General features: G+C 50.0%; 1 long non-coding RNA gene across 1 annotated transcript; it reads left to right on the top strand.

Moving 5' to 3' along the window:
- Positions 1 to 5,650: 5,650 nt before the first annotated feature.
- On the top strand, positions 5,651 to 17,469 carry LOC120372981. Its single transcript, XR_005585313.1, has 2 exons — positions 5,651 to 5,857; positions 17,313 to 17,469. It is a non-coding gene; the product is annotated as an uncharacterized LOC120372981 (long non-coding RNA).
- Positions 17,470 to 17,654: the final 185 nt, after the last annotated feature.

Below are 17,654 nucleotides of genomic sequence, written 5' to 3'. Positions count from 1 at the left end.
GGGGAGTTCTTGCCTCCAAAGGCCAGGAGCTGTAGTTGAAGGCTGAGGTGTGCTGAGCACCAGCTGCTCACACTGACGTCAATAGAAGCTGGAGGTCCTCTGCGTCTCTCAGGGTAGGGGGCCGTCTCCTCCAGCGAACACTCCCACAGGATGGGGGCTCTGCTGGGAGAAGAACTTCCAGGAGATCAGAAAAGACAGGCCACTCTAACTCCACAGATCCCAAGAGTTCTGTGGGAGGTTTGGGCCATCTGTGTGGGGGCTCTGGAACTGCTCTGGGGACCCTGCTTTCCTCCCCTGCTACCAAACAGCATGTCTTCTTTAGGTGGTGACTCTGCTCTCACCCTCCACCTGAGGTAGCGGAGATCCAGGGGTGACCTTCCCTTATTGTTCACTTGGGCCCCAGCTGGAATCCAGTTTGGCCCTCTACTCCTATCTGAGAAGAGAAGAAGCAGTAAGTGTCCACATTTCCATCTGGTTGCTGCTGTAATGTTTAAGATACCCAATGTGATGGGTTCCCCCCAGGATGCCACCTTGGAACGAAGGTACCACTGAGCCCCCGGACCACCAGCTTGGGCTCCCTCTCATAATGTACTGCTGTGACCAGCCTGCCAAGCCCTCTTTCAGGCTCCAGCCTGGACTTTCACCAGCACACATACAGATAGGGACACACCCAGTTGTAGTTACACACAGATGCTGTGATCAGTTCTGCATGAGGAGGCACAGTTAGGGCACCTCCCAATTCCTAAGGCACACACTTCCTCTCTGGAGTGTAAACCCAAAATTATACCATCTTGCACTTACACCGTGTAAGCTCATGAAATCGCCCCCTCGTTAATGTGGAGAAGGATATGCAATAGCTTTCTGCCCCTAGTTATGATTTACACACACACTGATTTTAGACAAAGCAAAAACAAATTTACTAACTACAAAAGATAGATTTTTAAGTGATTATAAGGAATAGCAAACAGATCAAAGCAGATTACTTTGCAAATAAACAAAACACAGAAACTAAGCTTAATATACTACATAGATTGGATATGAATAGCAAATTTTCACCCTAAATGATGGTGGAAGCAGGCTTCAGGGTCTTAAGGGGCAAGCTATGCTGTTTTATAGCTTAAAATCCCCAGGTGTTTCATTCACATGCTAAAAATCTCTTAAACCTGGGTCCAGCACTTCCCCTGGTTCAGTCTTTGTTCCTCAGGTGTTCCCAGGAGTCTCTTTGGGTGGGGAGTCAGGGAAGAACCTCAATGATGTCATTCCACTGCCTTATATAGCTTTTGCATATGGCAGGAACCCTTTGTTTCAAAGCTTGGTTCGCATGCCAGTCAGTGGAAAAACACTGGTATCCCAGGTGACCTGGTCACATGTCCCTGTAGTGTCACAGCAGCCATCCCCGACTGGCTGTTTGGAGCATCCTCAGGAACACCCCGCCCTCACCCCCAGTAGGAGATAAGCTTCTTATAAGATCTATTGTTTTCTCCTAATGGCCCTTTAAGCTGAATGGGCCCTTCCCAGCCAGCCATCTAGACTATGGGCTTGGCTACACTTGTGAGTTAGAGTGCATTAAAGCAGCCCCGGACACCCTAACTCACGACGTGTCCATACTGGCAAGGCACGTAGAGCACCTGGACTCTGCGGCTGGAGAGCTCCTGGTAATCCACCTCGGTGAGAGGCATAATGCTTGCTGCGCCCCAGCGGGAGCACCGTGCCGCCAGCATGGACGCCCTGGTCTGTTAATGCTTTCTGATCAGCCTCCTGAAGTGTCCCACAATGCCTGTTCTAGCCACTCTGGTCATCACTTTGAACTCTACTGCCCTGACCTCAGGTGACCAGCCGTCAGACCCGCCCTTTAAATTCTCTGGGAATTTTGAAAATCCCCTTCCTGTTTGGTCAGCAAGGCGTGGAGTGTTCTCAGCTAATCTTTCCAGGTGACCATGCCTCCACGCACCAGGCAAGCTCCAGTATGGAGCAATGGCGAGGTGCTGGACCTCATCAGTGTTTGGGGGGAGGTAGCTGTCCAGTCCCAGCTGCGCTCCAGCCGTAGGAATTATGATACCTTTGGACAGATATCAAGGGACATGATGGAAAGGGGCCATGACCAGAATGCACTACAGTGCAAGGTTAAAGTGAAGGAGCTGCGGGATGCCTACCGCAAAGCCTGTGAGGCAAACCGCAACTCCGGTGCTGCCCCCACGACCTGCCATTTCTACAAAGAGCTGAACGCAATACTTGGGGGTGACCCCACCTCCATTCTGCGGACCACCATGGACACTTCAGAGCCTAGTTCAACAAGGCAGGAGGAGGAGGAAAGAGGGAGCGAGGGTGCTGAGGAGGAGGGAGACACCCCGGTATCCCTAGATGCATGCAGTCAGGAGCTGTTCTCAAGCCAAGAGGACGGTAGCCAGTCACAGCGGCTGGTGCTTGGGGAAGGACAAACTCCAGAGGAGGTGCCTGGTAAGCGGCTTTTATTTTGGGAAGGAAATTGTTCGGTGCGGGCTCTTGGGGCAAGGAGGTTTAGGGCTGCGTGCATGCCTAGATGTGGAATAGGGCGTTGATGTGCTCTCTCACACTGTGGTAATTGGCTTCAGTGATCTCTTCAAAAGTCTTGTGCAGAAGCTGGGCAATGCGCTTGTGCAGGTTCCTTGGCAGAGCTACTGTGCTCCTTTTCGCAGTAAGGTTAACACGTCCGCACCACTGTGCCATGAGGGGTGGGGAGACCATTGCTGCACACAGACAAGCTGCATATGGGCCAGGGCGGAAGCCGCATTGTAGTAGAAGACCCTCCCTTGCTTCCCAGGTCACCCTCAGCAGCGAGATATCTTCCAGGATGAACTCCTGTGGAAAATGTGAGGACAGTGTTCAGTATAGGGGCCCCCTGCAGCTGTTAGCTCTCCCAAGGCACAGAACCCCAGAGGACAATGAAACAATCAGTCCCCCTTGCCCCTGTGCTTACTCACCATTTTGGGGCTCCTGTGTGTTATGTACGCTTGCTTTGGGATGGGAAATTCTGCTATTGTGTAAACTGTACTTGTCTTTAAGTACAGGTGAATCATTGTTTTGTCTGGTGTGAACAATGCTGCTTCTGTTAAGTGTTGCATTTTGCCTTTACAGATGATTTCAGCTGTCCATGTTATCACTGGCCGAAAGACTCCAAAGGATTGGAAGAGGCCACATACAAGCAAAGAGGACATGCTGCAAGAAGTAATGCAGCAATCCCTTAATGAAAATCAAAAAGCGCAGGAGTGGCGGGAGAGTGAAAGGAGGATCCGCCAGCAGAATGCATATCACCGGCACCAAAGCACGGAGCAGCTGCTAAGCATTATGGAGTGCCAAGCGGACTCGATACAGGTGCTCGTAGCCGTGCAGGTGGAGCACTACTGCACCCGCCCCTCCCCCTGAAGCCCTTGTCCCAAAACTCTTTCCCTTGTGCCCCCATGTCACCTCCAACTCACTTTCTCCCACATCTGGGTTCTTATTGCCACCAGCTGCCTCCAGCACCTATAGCTTCACCACCCAGCCCTGCAAACTACGACTCTTACCCACTGCACTCAACCCCAATCACCATGCATTTTAGCCAGCCTGAAGTGCAGCACTCATTGCACAGCACTCCAGACAGGAAGGCAGAGTATGATAACAGGACATATGCAAATCTGTGATTGAACCGTTCCTCACTCCACCCCCTTGCCCTTCCTGTTTCCCAAGCAGTTGTGTTTCTTTTCAATAAATGAATTTTCTTTTAAATAAATGGATTTTTTGGCTTTGAAAACATTCTTTATTATTGCATTAAGTAAAAGATACCTTAGCCCAGGAAAGCAACAGGCACTGCAAGTCAGTGTAGCAAACACAGATTCCTACTAACATTGGAACCGCTGCTTTTCATTCCCGTTCAGGGCACCAAACATTACTGGTGGTGTTCAGCCTCAAATTGCTTCCTCAAGGCATCCCTCATCCTTGCAGCCCCGTGCTGGGCCCCTTTAATAGCCCTGCTCTCTGGCTGTTCAAATTCAGCCTCCGGGTGTTGAACCTCCAAGTTCCATGTCTGAATGAATTTTTCACCCCTCCCTTCACAAATGTTATGGAGGGTACAGCACACAGATATAACAGCGGGGATGTTGTCATCGGCCAGGTCCAGCTTCCCATACAGACAGCATCAGCGTCCCTTTAAACGGCCAAAAGCACACTCCACAGTCATTCTGCACTGGCTCAGCCTGTTGTTGAAACTCTCCTTGCTGCTGTCAAGGCTCCCTGTGTAGGGTTTCATGAGCCACAGTATTAAAGGGTAAGCGGGGTCTCCAAGGATCACAATGGGCATTTCAACTTCCCCTACGGTGATCTTCTGGTCTGGGAAGAAAGTCTTGGCTTGCAGCTTCCTGAACAGGCCAGTGTTCTGAAAGATGTGTGCATCATGCACCTTTCCAGGCCAGCCTGTGTTAATGTCAATGAAATGCCCACGGTGATCCACAAGTGCCTGGAGAACCATAGATAAATACCCTTTCCAAATAACGTACTCGGAGGCTAGGTGGGCTGGTGCCAGAATTGGAATATGCGTCCCATCTATCACCCTTCCTCAGTTAGGGAAACCCATTTGTGCAAAGCCTGCCACAATGTCATGCACGTTATCCAGAGTCATGGTTCTTCTGAGCAGGATGCGATTAATGGTCCTGCAAACTTGCATCAACACGATTCCAATGGTCGACTTTCCCACTCCAAAATGGTTAGCGACCAATCGGTAGCTGTCTGGAGTTGCCAGCTTCCAGATTGCAATAGCCATCTGCTTCTCCACTGGCAGGGCAGCTCTCAATCTTGTGTCCTTGCGCCCCGGGGTAGGGGATGAGCTCAGCACACAATCCCATGAAAGTGGCTTTTCTCATCCGAAAGCTCTCCAGCCACTGCTTGTCATCTCAGACTTGCATAACGATGTGATACCACCACTCAGTGCTTGTTTCCCACAAGCAATCTCGTGTCATATGCGTTATGCGAGTCGACATCATCATCGGACTCCTCACTGTCAGTTTGTAGCTTAAGGAGTAACTCGACTGCCAAACATGATGTGCTGGCGAGACTCATCTGCATATTCCTCAGCACTTTTGGCTCCATTCCCACAGACCAAAAGGGAAGACAGAGCACACAGTACAAAAAACATCAAAAGATGGCGCCAAACATGGACGGAAGCACAGGGATTGCTGGGATGCGAACCAATGCATCACGGGGCGTTGGGACAAGACCCAGAATGCCCCGTACCCCTTACCCCCTTCCCACAAGCCACAGCACCAGAATGGGAAGAGGTACTCTGGGATAATGCACCACTCCCAATGCCGCTGCAAGTGCCGCAAATGTGGCCACACTGTAGCTCTTTCCCTACTGTGCTCTCCGAGGGCTGGTTTAACTCACAGTGCTCTACATCTGCAAGTGTAGCTATTCCCTGAGTGCATTCTGCCTAATAGATACATAGACAATATTCCTAACTTCAGATACAGCAATGATACATGCATACAGGTAGGATGATTATATTCAGTAAATCATAACCTTTCTAATGACACCTCACATGACCTATCTTGCATAAAATACATCATAATTATTATGATGATCTGATTATGGCATATCTCTATGAAGAATATGGGATGCAGTGTCTTATCCATGACCCCGGTGAGGTGCAGATCGGACAGGAAAGTGGGGGCAGAATTAGTTTTAATGAAGGCACCTTAACTTCACCCTTCCTAAGTTTCTAACACCTTTTGATAACACTTTCCAAGATAGCATGGGAGTCTGCCACAGAGACAGCCCAGCCCAGGGCTCTTTGGAGAACTTGAGCCTGCCAGAAATGCTAGTGGAGAAGTTCCAGCAGCACAGGTTGGTAAGTGAGCCATTGTTTCACCCACAGTGCTCTGAGCAAAGGTTTCTGTTGTCATCTGCCAATTATTCTTCTGATTGCTCCAGATGCATGCACGGTAAGGTACCTTGGAGAGGTCAATGGGAAGGCATTGAGGGCTTGATTCACCACTACGCTGCCTCTCAGGTAGTCATTTAGACAACAGCTGCCAAGTGCCACCACTGTGATTTGGTAGCACATACCAGTGCCAGGTGCATGTAATAAATCCCTGTATGACGGAGTTACTTATGATGGTGGGGGCCAGGGCTCAGCAGCCCTGGGGCTCACTTCTGGTTTATATCTTGCACTCCTGCAAGCTCAGGCTTCAGGGTTTCAGCCGGCGGAGGTCAGCAGGGGATTCACCCCACCCCCCACCCCCCATGTATTCTAATATTTTTTGTTAGGCAGAGGGGCAGTTTTTATCTTCTTCCTCTGAAGAAACACGGTTGGCCACAATTGGAGGTGGGACACTGGACAAGAGGAGCAGGGCTCTGAGCTGACACCGAGCAGTCTCTCTCAGGTGCTTGCTGGCAGGTCCATGCTCACATGGTTAGGGTCTAACTGATCTCCATATATGGGCTTGGGAAGGAATTTCCCCCAGCTCCAATTGGCAGTGACCTTGGGCCGGGGTGGTTTTGCCTCCCTGTGCAGCATGTGCATGAGGGTCACTTGCCGGGCTTACCTGGGTGTATCTCACTTCATCACTTTCCTGCCAGTGCAGGGACCTTGGTCCCTGGTGCATCTCATCCCTCCTGTTCTCCGCCTATGGCTCGTACCAATCCAGTCTCCTGTGGGCTGCCAGACTTTGGTCTCAGCTCACTTGTTGAGTTAGTGTGCGGGTGCTGGTGGCCTGTGATCTCCAGCAGGGCCAGCTCTAGGTTTTTTGCCGCCCCAAGCAAAAAATAATTTGGCTGCCCCCACCCCAGCCCTGGGCTCCCCCCGCACCTTCCTGCTGCCCCAGCCCTGGGATCTCCCCCCCACCCCATGCTGCCCCAGCTCTGGGCTCCCCCATTCCCCCCCACCAGCGCCCCCCCACCCACACACCACCTGCTGCCCCAGCCCTGGGCTCTCCTCCCACCACCACCTGCACCTTCCTTCCACCCCAGCCCTGGGTCACTCGTAACTTGCTCCCAGGGAGAGTCATTCAGCAGGAATTTTGGATGTGCACAGAACACAGACAGGATTGGTTCCCATATGGTTACAGAACTGCAGTAAAATGGAACAATTTTCAGCTTGTGTGATTGGAGGATATCTGGATGCATATTATAAAACTGTCCTCCATAAATGAGGAAAAGTTGAGGTGCCTTTATTATTCTTTTGTTCCACTCTTTGTTTCTATGGGGAATTTGCCAATGCAATATCACTGTCTTCCTTTTAAACAAATAAAACTAAAAAAAAAAGTCAATGGCTGTTGAAAATAGCAATTCCAGTCCTAAAAACCACCAGGAAGCATTTCTTGCTCAATCTTATCCTACTTTTTCTACAGCAAATTACAGTGGATCAGTATATTTGATTTGGGAGAAATGAAGTAACAGCTGCTCAAATTGAGCTTGAGCACTCCTGAATTTTGAGGTGTTCAAATCTGGAAGGCAGGTGCTAGATTCCCTTTCTGAATATTAGCTAAATCTGGAAAGGAAAAGTCAATTTCTGCTTCCATGGCTCAGAAGTGGAAATCCTCCTAAGTGCCTGGTACTGTATCTAAAGCTGCCCAGGTCCAGAGCCTCCCCTCCCTTACTTTTCATTTTAAATTCTAGTGGGAGCCACATACCTCTTTGGGGGCTGCAAGGTGAGGTCACACCAGTATCCCTAATCCAGTCTGGGGATGTCTTCTGAAGGGGATATCTGGGCCAAAGCCTTCTACTCCTTGAGCACACTTGTTCCCCATTCACAGTGCCACCCTTCTCTACCAGTGAGCTCTCCATACCAGCAAGGTACAGCATGAGGTTTCAGCTACCATGCTCCCTCCCCCTCCCTTTCCTGTTGATTGTGGCCAAGGGAATTCTGGGAAATGTAGTTCTTTCCCTGCTCCATGGCTGGCTTTATAGGCAGGGAGCTAACCAAGGAACTACAGCTCCCAGGCCCCCCTGTTGGTTCTCAGCTCCCAGGCTGGATCCCTGCCAGCTGCCACCCCTGAAAATGGGCTGCCCTAACCAGCTGCTTGCTTTGCTGGTGCCTAGAGCCACCCCTGTTCTCCAGGAGGCCAGACTCAATGGTCTGGCCCCTTCTGGCCTGGAGTGCTGTGACTGTGCGGGATCCAGAGCACATGGGGATCCTGCCCTCCACTTCTGAGAATGATGGTGCAAAAACTAGGTATCAGGCCCCAAATGGGTCTGAACTGTGCATTTGGATCTAAACTGAAGTCCGTTCCAGACTGGGAGGAGTCTGGTCCCAGGTTAGGAGGAGTCTGATCCCGGTGTGTGATTCAGGGCCCAACTCTGTTTTAGGCAGAGAGGATTAAAAAGAGGAAATATTCAAAAATGTCACACTCTGACCCCCTAAGCAGGTAAAAATGGGCGTGGGGCTTTTTGTAGAAATATTGTGAAACTTTCCCTGGCTTTTGTCAAATGTCAAAATCTGAAATTTTGGCGCACTCTAAAGTGGAGGCTGCAGAGGGGCTTCTTGGGGCAGCTTGGGGAGGGCATTTAAAAAACAGTCTTTTCCTTCTAGCCTCTCTTGTCAAACTCTTGTAAGCACTCATCTGCTCCCAGCCCTCTCCCTATCCTCCCACAACACTGGGTGTCAAACCCTGGCAATAGCCAGCAAAGGGGGGCTGGATTCCACGGGAAATTTCATCCACATCAGATAGGCTCATACAAAAGACACTTCTGGCCAAGACACTGGGCCTGCTCCCCACTTCTGGCCTGCTCCCCACAACCATGCATGGGGATCTCAAGTGCCAGCTTGCCACCTGACTGCAAGGCAGGCCTGGCCCTCAGACGTCTCCCTGCCAGTCAGAGCCACACTGGGGGCTCTGCTATGTTGCTGGAGAGCCACCTTGGGACCCCACCCAAATGCTGGGGAGTACCAGTCAATGGGTGCCCATGTGATCACCAGCTGGTGCAAGGCGGGGTTGGGTCTGGATTCCACTTCCTTGGTGCTGCTGGCAGAGCATTTTGGCGGGAGGGGGGTATTGCACTACTTGGACAGAGGCTCATGCCCCTCCAGCTGCATGCACCCTGAGTCAAATGGCCCCATCATGCCTAGACAGTGCAGTGTGGTGGTGAGAGCACACACCAGGCAAAGAGTGACAGTGGTCAAGCAGCAGGTGAGCTAAGACCAGCACTGTCTCCTTATTTCCTTATGCTCCAATCTGTCTGTCTGCATCCACTTGGTGTCTCTTGCCTTGTGTTCAAATTGTGAGCTGTCCGGGGCAGGGGCTGACCTTTCCTTGGGTGTATGTACACACCAGGCTGCTGGTCCCTGACTGGGGCTCTCAGGCCCTAGCCCAGTACACCAGCTCCTCGGGCCACTGACATAACTTTGGACAAGGCATGGGGCCTCTCAGGGCCTCCTTTTGCCCACTTGTAAGGTGGAGAAAACCCTTCCCTGCCCCTAGAAGCATGGGTTTGTTACAGTGCTTGTAGAGACAACAGGGTCTGATCACGCATCTCAGCGCTTAGCCTCTTTAGCTGGCAGCTGCCATAGGCTTGGAGCCTCGGGGGTCAGCCATCACAGGGTACAAAGGCGGAGGGTTCTCTCATGTGGGTTGTGTGTGTGCAGTGCCCCCAAAGTGCTACTTGCCAAGGACTAGGGAGGCATGAGGGCAGGTGCAACTTGAACAGCAATGTGGTTTGTTTCAGAAGGGGAGGGTTAGGGAGGCAGTGTTGCCTAATGAATAGAACACTGGACAGGACTCAGGACCTGGGTACTATTCTTAGCTTAACCTGCTCAGTGACCTTGAGCAAGTCACGGCACTGCTCTGTGCCTCTGTTTCCCCACGTGTAAAATAGGGATAATGACCTTAATGTCTCTTGTAAAGATCTTGGGGAGCCACCCTGCTCTTCGTCTCATTAATAGTACAGTATAGAGTTCTGATGCTCAGCGAGGGCTCTGAGCCAGCAGAGACCTGGAAAAGCGAAGAGGGAGTAGGCCAGAATGTTTTGAATTAATATTTGTTGGAAAATGGCCTTTCTCTGAAATCAAAATGATGTGTAACAGAACTCGGGTTTTGTTTGGAAACTTTCTGGTTGGGTTGGAGGGGGGAGGGGGGTTGTTTTTGAAAATCAGAAAATGAAAAGCATTGCCTTCCGGTTTGAGGGATTCTTTAATTTACTCTTTTTTCTCTTTCCATGGCAAGCTGAGGAGAAGGCCAGGGAAGGGAGAAGTGGGTAAGAGATGGAGGAAGGGAAAAGGAGAAACAAGTAGAGAAATGAGACTTCAAAAGCACACGTTCAAACAAAAACAGTTTTGATAAACATTGTCCAAAGCTTTAAAAATTCCACACATGTGCCCCCACCCACCCCACCCCACCCCACCCCAGGGCATTCTCCAACCAGCTCTTCCTAATTGCGCCAGTTCCTCTGGTAACTAACATACTAACTAACTAACTAACTAACTGACCTAAGGACGCAGTGCATTCAGCATCGCCTATGGGAGGCAGTATGGCTTAATGTGTAGAGCAGGGGGCTAGGGTGCAAGAGATCAGGAAACTATTTCTGCCTCTGTCACTGGCCTGCTGGGTGGCCTTGGACAAGGTATGTCCCTGCTCTATGCCTCAGTTTCCCCAAATGGAAGTAGTGACACTGTCCTCCCATTTAAAGCACTTTGAGATCTACTGCTGAGAAGAGTTAGGCGGTGGAGGCATTGTTGTCAATCCCTGCAGCCAGACTGAATGTCTTTGTAAATGATATACGCCGTAACAACAAGATACAGGCTGGATGGAAGAATCACTGGGTGGAGTTCTCTGGCCTGTGTTCTCCCAGGTCCCTGAAAGCCTTAAAATCTAGGGCTCCTTCTCTGTGCAGTCTTACAGTTTGTCTTACCAGTCTCCAGCTGAAGGACCCTGGGAATCCTGAGAGGGAGGTGTCTGGATTTGGGGTTTAAAACCCCTTTATTCTGGGGGTACAGGAAGCCCTGAGTGACTGCATACCCTGTCAGCATCCTGCTAGCAAGCCCAGCTGCTTGGCCTGGGGCTCAGGCACTGGAGGCCTCGGAAAGCTTGGCGCTCCCTCTATTCTGACAAGGCACGTAGGAGGGTTATTCCTGGCAGTAGAGACGCTATTAGGTGAATCATTCTTTAAATCTCATGTACACGAAGGTGGCAATGTTGGGAGTGTTAATCAAGGGTTTGTGTAAGAGCCCTGATCCCACTTTAGACTAACATCTCCCCCCATTACCGGGCACAATTCCCTCGAGGGGTTCAGGTGACTGTACTCTGCACAGCCCACAAGGAGAGAACACCCTAGATAATGGGGTCCGCCTCTTCGTGGTAATCTGGTTAGTAACATGTGATGAGAGATCAGGCCGTTCTGGGGATGGGGGAGTGCAGTGGGGGGCAGTGAGGAGTGGGATGTGCTGTGGGGACTTGGGGTGCGGGCTGGGGATATTGTAGGGCTTGGGGAATAGAAATAGGGATATAGAGGGGATGAGGACCCTGGGGATTGGTGGAGTGGGGGGAACAGGGGAGCCAGGATACAGCACCTCTGCAGAACTCAACCCCTGCTGGCTCGGCAGTGAGCAGAAGCCACTGTCATCCCCTGGCTGATGTCCTCTGACCTTTGTAAAGGGCAGCCTGGTGGCCTCAGTCCTGTTCCCCTCTGGGCCAGACCCCACAAAACAACCACACCAGTGAGCAAGAACCGCACTGCCAGTCCTCCACGGGCAGCCTCATCAGAGGAGCCCAGGGCTGAATGGGCCATGCAGCCTGGACTCTTCTCTCCCCACTAGAGCTGGCCCCGCAGGACACAATGGAGGCACAAGGAAAGGGAGGCAGGGAAGCCTAACCTGTCATGGCCCAGGTTGCACCAGCCCAGAGAACAGGAATAATAAAAATGCACTGTTTTTAGACAACCCCTCTTAAGCACTTTCAGAACATTATTTAAGTGAACAAATACAAGAGCTGTCTGCGGTCAGGAAGGGCTCCATATACATAGCTTGCTTCTCCTGCCACTGAAATGCAGCCACCTCTGGGCTGGAGCACGACTGCCCACTTTGAGATCTATGGGTGGAATGTGCTGCTTTGATTACTGAGCCCAGTTTAGATCATTGTGTTCATTTTCCCCCTTCTCTTCCTGTCCTGAACTGTTGTGTAGTGATATAATAGAATCATAGAATCTCAGGGTTGGAAGGGACCTCAGGAGGTCATCTAGTCCAACCCCCTGCTCAAAGCAGGACCAAACCCAACTAAATCATCCCAGCCAGGGCTTTGTCAAGCCTGACCTTAAAAACCTCTACGGAAGGAGATTCCACCACCTCCCTAGGTAACCCATTCCAGTTCTTCACCACCCTACTAGTGAAAAAGTTTTTCCTAATGTCCAACCTAAACCTCCCCCTCTGCAACTTGAGACCATTACTCCTTGTTCTGTCATCATCTACCACTGAGAACAGTCTAGATCCATCCTCTTTGGAACCCCCTTTCAGGTAGTTGAAAGCAGCTATCAAATCCCCCCTCATTCTTCTCTTCTGCAGACTAAACAATCCCAGTTCCCTCAGCCTCTCCTCATAAGTCATGTGCTCCAGCCCCCTAATCATTTTTGTTGCCCTCCGCTGGACTCTCTCCAATTTATCCACATCCTTCTTGTAGTGTGGAGCCCAAAACTGGACACAGTACTCCAAATGAGGCCTCACCAGTGCTGAGTAGAGGGGAATGATCACATCCCTTGATCTGCTGGAAATGCCCCTACTTATACAACCCAAAATGCCATTAGCCTTCTTGGCAACAAGGGCACACTGTTGACTCATATTCAGCTTTTCGTCCACCGTAACCCCTAGGTCCTTTTCTGCAGAACTGCTGCCCAGCCATTCGGTCCCTAGTCTGTAGCAGTGCATGGGATTCTTCCGTCCTAAGTGCAGGACTCTGCACTTGTCCTTGTTGAACCTCATCATATTTCTTTTGGCCCAATCCTCTAATTTGTCTAGGTCCCTCTGTATCCTATCCCTACCCTCCAGCGTATCAACCACTCCTCCCAGTTTAGTGTCATCTGCAAACTTGCTAAGGGTGCAGTCCACACCATCCTCCAGATCGTTAATGAAGATATTGAATAAAACCGGCCCCAGCACCGACCCTTGGGGCACTCCACTTGATACCGGCTGCCAACTAGACATGGAACCATTGATCACTACCCATTGAGCCTGACCATCTAGCCAGTTTTCTATCCACCTTACCGTCCATTCATCCAGCCCATACTTCTTTAACTTGCTGGCAAGAATACTGTGGGAGACTGTATCAAAAGCTTTGCTAAAGTCCAGAAATAGCACATCCACTGCTTTCCCCTCATCCACAGAGCCGGTTATCTCATCATAGAAGGCAATTAGATTAGTCAGGCATGACTTGCCCTTGGTGAATCCATGCTGACTGTTCCTGATCACTTTCCCCTCCTTTAAGTGGAAAGCTTTTATATGTCAAAGCTCTTTACGAACGGAGGCCAGGATCATTAACCAGAGCTGACAGATGGGGAAACTGAGGCACATAACGACTTAGCCACTGGCCTGCTGAGTTACCTTAGTCAAGACAGGAATGCAGTCCAGGTCTCCGAAGTCCTAGTCCTTCAATGCTCACAGGTAGGCAGGCTCTTAAATATAAAACCCCCAGATGCATGGCAGCAAACCACAGCCTAGCCCGATGGAACTTTCTTCTATATTAGCCTCCTGAGCCCGCACAACCCCCCAGTCAGCACTTAAGGCAGTGGGGAATCAGCCCCCTGTTCCTTGTCTGGCCACTTACACCTGTGTGAAATGGGATGAAAAGCTATTCTACCAGGCCGTGGAGAATCTGGCCACTGGGGGTTTTGGCCAGATTCTCCCCAACACAGCCAGCTCAGGCGCTCTGTTGAGATCCCGGTAATGATGAGTCACATGGGCAAGCTCTTATGGCTTCCTAATGGCACCAGAACCCACCCTGTGTGGAACAACTCCCTCGTAAGTTACTCCAGTTCATCTGTTATTCTTTGTCTAAACACCTGGGTGTCTTTGAGCCTGTTACAATCTGGTCCATTTAAATGAATGACTAATAGATGGAGCTGGACTCTTTAATACTTCATTATGAAAGGTGCCAAGAATAGTATTAGCAATAAATTCTTAACAGCCGATGCTGTAACAGGCTGTTCTAAGACAGATGATTATTGTGTCATACAGAGATCAGGATGCCCACATCTGCACCTCCCCTAGTTTACGTTACACAGAGTGCTGTACAACGCCATAAATACTGCCAGCTCCCTTGGGTGTATTGGCCCCAGTGCAAATCCACTCCTTCAGCAGTGGTAATTGGTCCCTCACTTTTGAAGGACATTTTCCATCAGCAAACACTGTTACATCAGAATCAGAACATTTCATGGGAACATGCTGATTTTGATAGGAAAGTGTCAAACTGAGGGCTAGTCTACACGTACCAGCCGGGTCGAAGCGGTGAGTTCGACTTCTCGGAGTTCGAACTATCGCGTCTAATCTGGACGAGATAGTTCGAACTCCGGAAAAGCCGGGGTCGACTCCGGTACACCACCACTGCAAAAGGCGGTGGCGGAGTCAACCTTGGAGCCGCAGACTTCGATTCCGCGGCGTCTGGACGGGTGAGTAGTTCGAACTAGGGTACTTCGAATTCAGCTACGCTATTCACGTAGCTGAACTTGCGTACCCTAGTTCGACCCCCGCTCTTAGTGTAGACCTGCCCTGAGTCAATGAGACTTTGTTGATGCACTTTGACATTATCAAACTGTCTTGTTTTGATAAGGTAAAAATGTTTCATTTTGACTTTCTCTTTTCATTTTGTTTTGACATTAATTTTAATGTTAATTGTAATGTATGTTATGCATAATATTTAATATTTTATGATGTCTTAGAATGTCTTGACATTATTGAAATGACTAGAGCTGGTCGTGAATTTTTTTGACAAAATATTTTCTTGTTGGAAACTCCCGAGAACCAAAACTTTGCACAGGAAAGAGTCAGTTTTGATGAATTTTTTTAACTCAAAATATAAAATTCTGGAGAAGAGTCTTGAAATTAAGATGTTCCATGTTGATGTTTTTAGAAATGAAAAATCCTGATTTTCAGATTCAAAAGACTTTGGGGTTCTACCTTTTGTGTGTGTGAGAGAGAAAACCAAAGCCAAAATCAAAACATTTAAAAACTATTGAAATGAAACATTTTGATTGACCTAAACTTTTTTATAGATATTCAGTTTACAAAAAAATTGAGACTGACTTTTTGGCACGATTCAGCACAGGAAAGTCCTTCAAAATCTGAAACTTTCTGGGGAAGGTAAACAATTTGTCAGATTGTTGAAATGAAATGTTCTGATGGTTTCCAGATTGAAACTTTTTGGAGTTTTCATCATGGAACAAACTGACTTTTTGTTCAGCTTCGGAATGAAAACAAATGTTGGAATTGCCCATGGAATAGAAATTCGCCAACAGAGAGGCTGGAGATGGAATGGGCTGTTAAGAATGGACAATTCTCTTGCCGTTCAAGGTGCTTCCCAGCAGGTTAGGTGTATGGCATGGTGATGGGGCAGCTTTGGGGGAACTTGTGTAATACCAACAAACCCCGGTTGTCGGTGGGTGGAATAAAACCTGGGATCTCTGCAGCTAAATGCATGAGCCTCTACTTAGAATTGTAGAATATCAGGGTTGGAAGGGACCTGAGGAGCTCAAAGCAGGACCAATTCCCAATTAAATCATCCCAGCCAGGGCTTCCTCAAGCCTGACCTTAAAAACCTCTAAGGAAGGAGATTCCACCACCTCCCTAGGTAATCCATTCCAGTTCTTCACCACTCTCCTAGTGAATTTTTTTCCCTAATATCCAACCTAAACCTCCCCCACTGCAACTTGAGACCATTACTTCTTGTTCTGACATCAGGTACCACTGAGAACAGTCTAGATCCATCCTCTTTGGAACCCCATTTCAGGTAGTTGAAAGTAGCTATCGAATCCCGCCTCATTCTTCTCTTCTGCAGACTAAACAATCCCAGTTCCCTCAGCCTCTCCTCATAAGTCATGTGCTCCAGCCCCCTAATCATTTTTGTTACCCTCTGCTGGACTCTTTCCAATTTTTCCACATCCTCCTTGTAGTGTGGGGCCCAAAACTGGACACAGTACTCCAGATGAGGCGTCACCAGTGTCGAATAGAGGGGAATGATCACGTCCCTCGATCTGCTGGCAATGCCCCTACTTATACAGCCCAAAATGTCGTTAGCCTTCTTGGCAACAAGGGCACACTGTTGACTCATATCCAGCTTCTCATCCACTGTAACCACTGGGTCCTCTTCTGCAGAACTGCTGCCTAGCCATTCGGTCCCTAGTTTGTAAGAATGAATGGGATTCTTCCGTCCTAAGTGCAGGACTCTGCACTTGTCCTTGTTGAACCTCATCAGGTTTCTTTTGGCCCAATCCTCTCATTTGTCTAGGTCCCTCTGTATCCTATCCCTACCCTCCAGCGTATCTACCACTCCTCCCCGTTTAGTGTCATCTGCATACTTGCTGAGAGTGCAGTACACACCATCCTCCAGATCATTAATAAAGATATTGAACAAAACCGGCCCCAAAACCGACCCTCAAAGCAGGACCAATCCCCAACTAAATCACCCCAGCCAGGGATTTGTCAAGCCTGACCTTGAAAAACATCTAAGGAAGGAGACATCCAAGGCACTTTGCACGGGGCTTTATGGGCTCACCCTGGGGAGATCCACTGGGGCCCACTCCAGGGCCGCCCAGAGGATTCAGGGGGTCTGGGGTCTTTGGTGGCAGGGGGCCCCCGCTTCGGTGGTAATTCAGCAGGGGGTCCTTCTGCTCTGGGACCCGCCACCGAAGTGCCCTGAAGACCCGTGGCGGGAGCCCCCCGCTGCCAAATTACCGCCAAAGACCTGGCACTTCAGTGGTGGGTCCCGCTTCAGCGGTAATTCGGTGGTGGGGAGTCCTTCCACCCTGGGGTGAAAGGACCCCCCACTGCCAAAGACCCGGAGCGGAAGAAGCTCCGGGGGCCCGGGCCCCGCAAGAATTTTCCAGGGTCCCTGGAGCGAGTGAAGGACCCTGCTCCAGGGGCCCCAAAAAACTCTCGTGGGGGCCCCTGCGGAGTCCGGGGCCTGGGGCAAATTGCCCCACTTGCCCCCCCCAGGCAGCCCTGGCACACTCTACAGAGGGTAGGGGCTGTGGCAACCCAAGGAGGGTGCTTAAGTTCACACTGGTGCTTTAGTTCATGTGTTTAGTTTTGCAGCTCCCCAGTTTAATCCCTGGGGGCTAGGCTGAGATCATGGCCATCACGTCACACCAACACCTGAATTTTCTTCTAGGTGGAGTAGCACTGAAGAGGGAGGAGAACTGATAAATCAGCAGCTTCTACAAGGACTGAATCTGCTGTTACATGCTAGTTCAATCCAGCCTTGGCCGGAACGCCCCATGTTGTCTGATTGGGTCTCTGGTGCCACGCAGTAAAATAGCAGCCACGTATGTCTCCTGCGATAAGTGCCAAACTAGCCCTTTGATTCTGGCTCCTGCAATGGTGCGTGTCCTGCAGGGAGCAGGAGCACCATCTGCTTGGTGTGTGTATGGGGGGGGCTCCCCAATGTTACAGGCATAAACCAACCAGGGCATTTCTAATGTGCCCACCACTGACAGAGCCAGGAGCCAGTCTA

This window comes from Mauremys reevesii, linkage group 10, assembly GCF_016161935.1.
Source record: "Mauremys reevesii isolate NIE-2019 linkage group 10, ASM1616193v1, whole genome shotgun sequence".
NCBI classification, from domain to species: Eukaryota; Metazoa; Chordata; order Testudines; family Geoemydidae; genus Mauremys; species Mauremys reevesii.
Note: the sequence above shows the minus strand (reverse complement) of the source record. Positions and strands in the feature narration are given on the sequence as shown.